The sequence below is a fragment of the Haemaphysalis longicornis genome, unplaced genomic scaffold (genome assembly GCF_048455015.1).
Source record: "Haemaphysalis longicornis isolate Haplotype H1 unplaced genomic scaffold, Haemaphysalis longicornis Haplotype H1 scaffold_11, whole genome shotgun sequence".
In the NCBI taxonomy this organism is placed as follows: Eukaryota; Metazoa; Arthropoda; class Arachnida; order Ixodida; family Ixodidae; genus Haemaphysalis; species Haemaphysalis longicornis.
The window spans coordinates 2517345-2525487 of NW_027526214.1; positions in this window are offsets into that span (position 1 = coordinate 2517345).

The following is an 8143-nucleotide window of genomic DNA, read 5'->3' on the forward strand; positions in this document are numbered from 1 at the left end:
ATATTTTCTTGTTAAGCAAATTTTATTGTTATATAATGGAAGTTACTTACAAAGATTCTAAGGGAAACAAATTATTTAGGTGGCTAGTCGTAATGGTAGTGAACATTTACACGCTTTAAATTGCGCCAGCAGTATATAAAAAACGCTACCAAAGAGGAAATAATATAATTGATTTCGGGCAGCGATGTTGTCGGCAATTAGGAAAAGAGAGAGAGAGACTTTATATCGTCATTTGGAATCAGGAGTTAGGGTGGAGGAAGACCAGAGGGTAGCAGCTGCCGCTAGGGCCCGCAAAATGGTCATGACTTGGTCTGGCTACAGTGGGTCGGGCAAAGTTTGCACCCAGCGGGGAGTATCGGTCTTCGAGGAATTCCCAGTGTGAGTCGTAGATAGTGTCCAATGCCGCATACGCTGGACACCTAAGGAACAGGAAGGTGGGGTAGCTTAGTGTGTGCAAAAGCTGTACCCTATTGGAAAGTGTGGGTTTGTGGATTGCGAAGCATGTGGCCGGCATCCTGCGAGAAGTGTTAATGGGGCGGGATCAGACATCGGTGGCCGTTGAAGCGGTAGCGGAGGGGGATATCTGTATATAGCAGAATGGAGGATAGCTTGTCTGCAGGGGCATTACGTTTAGGTGTGGTTGAATTGGAGACTATCAATTCGTTCAGGACCCGAACATGTACCTCATTATAGCCTACGACTGTTTTTGTGGTGGCAACAACTGGCTTGCGATGCCGGATGAAGGCTCTTTGGGAGAATTTGCAGGGCATGGGAGACATTTTCGCATGTAACAGTGGGGATCACCTGCTGAGTATACGACAGGGCCCATTTTTGAGCCGGGGGCTGCGTGAACGCATACAATGACAATGGCGTTGATAGTCACTGTTGTAGCCACCGTGCTGATTGCGTGGTTGTGCACTAGCTATACAGTGTGCAGTTATGTAATTATAGAGTATCCTCACTGAAATGTGTCGATGCTGTCTGTGGGTGTAATTCGGTGTAGGTATTCGCGCGTGCCAGTTGGCTAGGGGATCTATAGGCTGCAGCAGATTCGGAGGCTGCTGCACATGTGACGTAGATTGGGTGTGTACAGGGAGAACAGAGATACGGACAGAGAGTAAACCATATCAAGCATCAGTCGGGGGCGATTCGAAAAGCGCTAGCTCAGGCTTTCTTCGGAAACGCACAAATCGAGCGCCTTCTTCATGTGGGTTATCGGAAGGAGCTCGTCACGAAAGGTGGTCGCCTAAGTGAGCCAGATAGGACTGAGAAGTATGCGTTGCTTTGTTCATGAGTGGATAGCGGATATTTTGTGAATAGTACGCAGACACTCCCAAGTACCTGGCTGGCTGTGGGATAGCCTCCGTGGTAGTTCCAAGTTGTTAGTTTGGTCCAACGAAATTTAATGATGTGCCACCTGGCACAGGGGAGTTGTAAGTTTGTTTCTGAATAAATAGTGCGTCTTGCGCGCTGGTTAGATGGTGGTGGGGATTAGGAAAGTCGCGTATATTCAGTTTTCCTCTTAAAGTATTTCTGAATCAGGATACACTTCTGCTTGCCGAATGCCTGGTGACGGGTTTCTCATGTCAAGGGTCAGAGAGTGTGGAATTTCAATTCTAAGCATGCCTACATGGCGAGGGGTCTATAATATTTTCTGTGTATGTTGGCTGTGCGGGAGAGTTAGGATAGGCTAGGTGGGTGGATTATGTTCATAAAATTTACATGCTGCGCCATGTGAGAAGGTGCCATGCGGGTGAGTTTGGACACACAATGGGCATCTAGCTGCTCCCGTAAAGTGTTTTGTGTACCACGGTCGATTACCGGGTGTGATTAGGGTATGAGGGGAAAGCATATATGTCTTCCAGAAAAGGCATCAAGGGATTAAAGTTGAGCGGATGCAAGTTTAGGGAAGAGTAGGTGGTATTTGACAGGGTTGCAGCAGAACACTGTGTGCAAGAGGGAGTTGATGCTGCTCCATGTTGCCGTGGTGATTAGTGACAACCGCTTTATTGATGTCAGTGATTTGCGCTACACGGCATTTACGTGTTTGATACTGGGTAAGAGCGAGCAGTTGTGTGTGAATGGTTGGCCAAAATCTATGTTTCTGCACGAGTGACACTTGGTCAAAAAGTTAATACGTTATTTGGGAGAGTTTGGAGAGGTTCGAAGCGAGAAGGCGGTAAGTTGAGGATAGCCGTCATACTTGGGGAGCACTGGAGTGCAAAAGGGAAATATGGTGTAGGAATTGATCGAGGGTGTATTGGCCTGTTGCATCAACGTGATTGTCGGACCCCGGCAATGTCATTTGCATACACTGTGCTCCTTAGCGTCGGAATGGTGACAAGAGTATGGGCATGTGGTTGTGGGATTGTGGTGAGGCTATAGGCTTGTGGAAAAGGTCACACTGAACATTGGCCAAACAGATGTTGGCAGTACGTAGCATGGGCGAGGTTTAGATTAGCAAAGTATGTGCGGAGAAAAAGTGACTCGGCAGAAACGTACACCAGAGGGCGGGATACCTGCATTAAATTTTTTATGGTACAAGTATAATATGCTGTAGTCCCTGATAACCCACGTTGGTTTACACAAACACAATAATCAATTAAATTGCGCAGACATAAAAATTGGAACTATCATGTGCAAAGCTTGCTGTGAGCGCTTGTCCAGCGTTATCCTTCCCTTTGTGTCTTTAGTTGTGCACTGTGAAGATGAATCTATTGCGGCCTCCACTCGTGTCGCCGCAGAAACACCGCCTCCAGTTTTTATGGCTGAGTAAATTGTCACTAACTCACTTCTAACTTTACCTGCTGACTTCCGAAGATTGCACAATGTACCATGTTAGTTTTTGTTTCTTTAAGAGGTTTACACCCTTTCCTAGTACACTCCTTGCTTGGAGGTGTGCATATGGCCTTCCCACTAACCAATTGTGATGTTTGAGAAACGGTAGGTTCAGAAATATTGCGTTTTTCCCGAAAAAGAACTTGCCGCCATATAGCGGAAGGCGATATAAAACTGCCTGAGAGCAATAAAACAACTGCTTCCCGTGCTTCACTCTTGAGAGTTTCTTGTCGTGCTGCCCTGATGTAGCATCTTGTGCTGCTTTTTAAAAATACGCTTGCGTTGTTTCGCATCAGGACAAGTGAATTCTACTGCTACAGCCAACGTTCGGCCTGACGTCAAATCTACAGCTTATGGTTAAGGTCCTCCTTCCAAGGCTAGTGTTCTGCAGAATCAAAATGGAGGACAAGTTAGATGCATGACTGAGCTGGTGGAACACTTGTTTTCGTCGGAACTTATGGAATTAAATTTAATCTGCCTTACAAAGCGTGAACACGAAGCGTGATTCCGTACAAAGGCCCTGAGAGGTCCTGTGGTAACAACCGCGGGCAGGACCTCTCATGATTTTCGTAAAATATGAAATAATATCAAGCAGCACTTGAACAGAATGTGATCAAATAAACACTCAGCATATTACAAAGAACGATTTATGGGAGAATGAAAGAAAGCTGTTATGCTAATAAGCACTACGCAAAAACTTAAAAGTACTTTCAAAACTATTTTTATGTAGGGATATGAATGCCATCTTCACAAAACTTATATTACGGCAGTTGCAATTCAACCAAACAAAAGGCAAAGATGGTGTGCGTATCTTGGTTCAGCAATGACATTTGAGCTAGTACGGAACTTCGAGTACTGTTTCCGCACAAAAAATGGTGTTGTGGTAATGTCTGCGGAAATATTTAAAGGAAAGCCCACTGCTAGTGTGTACAAGAATTGTGAAGAAATTTGTGAAGACAATTGTGAAGAAACTCGTAATGGAGCCCGTTATTCAGTTTAACGTGAAAAAAATGTGCAGTGAAGTGAAGCAGTTAGTAGAACAACGCTGGTATAACTTTTCTCAGTGAATTCAACAAGCCGACACTCTTTGCTTACGCATGGTATTCGAAGAAGGTAAGTTGTTTCAGGCAGTCTCTGCATTTTCGAAGTTAAATGTCAGCGACTTGATAATGGATGACCCGTTTTTTATTGCAAAATCATTATGGATGTACACTTCCTTCTTGCCGTAGAGTGATTCGGTGACAGTGCTGTGGAGGTGCTAGAGGGCCAAACTGTGTTTTAGCGCAACTTTTAGACCTTGCGCGGAATCCTGCCTGGTCTCGTCGGGACATCTCCGGATAGCACGGGGGGTTATACTCGCTGGGTGTAACTATATATGTAAGGCTCCCTTGGAAACCAAACAGCGCTCCCTGCTCAGACAACAAGTATTCGGTAATCCAGGTTGAGTACATTTCCAAATACGTTCCTTATGATTACCAAAAGGGTGGCATGTTGGACTAGTTCGTGGTTTTCAGATGCAAGGGAAGGAACAGCGCACATTCTAACAATGGACGACCGAGTAACACACCACAAGCGCTGACTATCAACTGATGGCTTTATTGCAAGCTGCGGAAAATAAATAGCACAGTTACAGAGGAAAAAAATGTAACAAGTGCGCACACAGAGATAAGAAAAAGATGCCCAGCTTGTCAAACTATTATTGCGCCACTGAATTTATCACCACATCCACTTTTCCCTGGCCTCCAAGAATGCGATTTGCTTTGGCGTGATAGCTAACGAGGGCACACTAACACATTTACTGCCAGCTCTTTCAATCATTGCAGCTTTAACAAGTTCCCTCGTGGTTTGGTTCCTGCTCTTAAAGATAACTGTTGTGTTATCGAACACGGGGATTCGACCCGCACAAAGCAGGCAGTCACGTACGTGCTGCCACACGTGGCCTCGTGAAGACCGATGTACATTGTAGTCATGTTCTTTCAGCCGTTCATTCAAGCATCGGCCTGTCTGGCCTATATATTCCTTGCCAACGGCCATAGGGATCCGGTACACAACGCCGCTTTCGCATTCAGTGAATTTTTTTTTATGACTGGTACTACACTTGGTTTTTTCTTTGCGACCAGGGTTGCTTCTTTTACTTAGCTGAGATAATTTGTTAGGTGCCGAAAATACAACATTGACGCCAACACGCTGACCAGTCTTCTTAAGATTGTGGGAGAGCTTACGATAGTACGGGATAACTGCTATCTTTTTCCTGGGTTCCATTGTACCTTCAAGGTCACCATGGCGGCTCGTGCAGCGTTTCTTTATTTTAGTAATCAGGCCTTCAGACACTGACACAAGTAATGGCTGGTGGTACAAAGCATTGCTGAGCTGGTTAATTTGCGAACTGAAACTTTCCTGGGTCATGTGATCACATGATCTCGTAAGTGCATGTGTGAGGCATGAGTGTGCTATGCTTCTTTATACAAGTTTAGAATGGGCTGAGTTAAATGGTAACAATGGTTTTTGTGCACGAGGCTCATACAGCCACCACACAAGGTCATTGCGGAAATGGAGGCGCAAGTCTAAAACCCGAATGCTATTGTTCTCTGGTTCTTCACGGGTAAATCAAAGGCTTAAAACATTCAATAAAACACGCTAAAATAAGATCAATACATGCATCCTTTTGTCCAGTACCTTAAAAATAATTAAAAAGTCATCGACAAATCTGACAATCCTAAGAACATTTGAGCCTTCTAAAAGCTCTACCAGCACTTTGTCTCGAGCTCCAAGATATAAATCACTTAGAATAGGAGCGATACACGAACAAATACATACTCCTTGTTTCTGCAGGTAGGTAACAGCGTCGAGCGTAACATACGTCGACTTAAGGTAAACTTCTAGCAGTTCCAGAAAACCTGCTATGCTAACGCCCACTTCATTTTGAAGCGGAATGACAGCGCGTCTGTCAGTGGCATCCTCAACTGCAGACAAAATCTCACTGTGTGGCAATGAATAAAACAATTCTTTGATGTCGATAGAGAACGCTTTTAAACACTTATTCTCATTAATGCGCAAAAATTCAATTACTTCGTCAGAGCTTCGAATATGACAGGGATCATCATTGCATAGCAGGTTCAGTTTTCCTTGCAAGAACAATGCTAGAGACTTCTGCCAACTACCTTTTTCTGAAACTATAACCTGCAGCGACCGCTCTACTTTGTGAGTCTTAACAGAAAAGAGCATGTCCAGGCTCAATTTCTTGTTATTTTCAATTGGTTTCACTAAACTATTTAGTCCTAATTCTCTGCAGCGATTCCTAGCTTGAGCTTTGACCAGCTTTGACTGTGTGTCTTTGAGGAAGGTCAAACCTGAAGCTAAGAATCGCTGCGGAGAATTAGGACTAAATAGTTCAGTGAAGAAATGCATACTTGCGTGCCTTTACCACTGGTGTGGACAGGGACGCGGAATTCCCTCTGGTGCTACTAAGTACCACATCACTCAACATAAGGGCAACACAATGGAACCACACGGAACCCCAATGATGAGTCGCATCCTCATCAGGGGAACCACGCGTAGATAGTGTAATTTTTTGACTGAATGATGTCCCCGATATAAATAATAAATAACAGAAACAGCAATGGCCCCAGCCCTGACCCCAGAGGAAGACCACAAGAAGCAGACTTTACGGCGATACGGTTACATTGGCAACCACTTTTGGTAGCGTCCATTGAGCTAGCACCGGCGCCATTGAAGGATATGTTCGGGAAATCCCTGAAAGGACAGTTTGTGCATAAGGAGTGTATTAGAAACCTTATCGAACTCTTTTTGAAATTCCAGTGATGCACAGTCGGTTTCATGGCGCAGGTCGTGTGATGGCAACAGATCATGACCAAATTCGATCAGCTGAGTGGAGCCTTAACGTCCCGCTGTAATGCCGTGCTGATAATGTACAAGAAAGGTATTATTTTAAACGTGATGAAAATTGCTCGAGCAGAATAGGGGTTTTAAAGTTTAGCAGCATTCGCTTGTTGACGAAATTGGTCTATAGTTGTTTGTGGAGTTAGGGGGGCCACGTTTGAGCAATTGGACATTGTTACCAATTTTACAGTCTTGTGAAAGAATATAATACGTTAGGGATAAATTGTACAATACAACATAAATAGTCAGCTACCTTACAAGAGAGCGGACATAAAAATGTTTAATATGGAGAGCATCAAGTGTGCTGCAAAAAACGGAGGCAGCCTGAAAGCAGTGATGAAGCATCTAGGTGTGGGGAGAAATCAGATTTGTAGACATAAAGACATGCAAGGAAATGTTGTCACAAACAGAGATAAAACACTCTTAGCTTGTAGGAGTACTTTAAAGATCCTTACAGTAGACCGGAGATCCAGTCTAATACTGAAAGAGAAAGTAGTTCAGAAAAGCTAGACATCCCAACAATAATGACAGAAAAAGTAAGAAAGGCTTTGAAAGAAATAAATGGGGCAAAGCACCTTGTGAGGGTGAGATAACAGCAGACCTCTTGATGTATGGCGGCAAACCCTGCTAGTAAAACTGGCAAACTGTACAGGCATTGCCTAATGACCGCGATGGTAACGGAATCTTGAAAGAACGCTAACATCACCTTAATTCATTTAAAAAGTTTCATAAATGTCTTGAAAAATCCCAGGCCGATCCGCTAACTGTCAGTCGTGTACACGGTACTAACCAAAACAATTGGTAACATAATTCATGACACGTTAGATTTTGGTCTTTCTCTAGAACAAACGGGGTTTTGTAAAGGCTTTTCAACAATAGACATTATTCACACGAGGAATCAGGTGATAAAGAAGTGCACAGAGTATATTAAACCCCTATATATATATACATATAACGTTCATAGACTATCAGAAAGCATTTTACTCGGTCGAAACCTTAGGAGACGTTCAGGCATTTTTGAACCAGGAGCTAGATGAGCAATAGTGAAAAATATCAGACGATATCTACAATGAGTGCACAGCCACCCTCATTCTCAATAAGCAAATCAGTAAAATGCCTATAAGGAAGAACGTCATACAAGGGACACAATCTGTTCAATGATATTTACAGCATGTTTACAAGAAGTATTCAGAACGTTGGATTGGAAACAGGTGAGAGTGAAGGCTAATGAAGAATGCCTAAGAAGCATAACATTTTCTGATGAAGCTGCCGTGGTAAGGAACTAGGGGGACGAATTGCAAAGCATGCTTTGTGCATTGGACAAACAGAGGAGAACCGTGGGCCTGAAAATAAATATGCAGGAAACCAAAGTAACGATCGATAACCTCGGGACAGCACTGCTTTT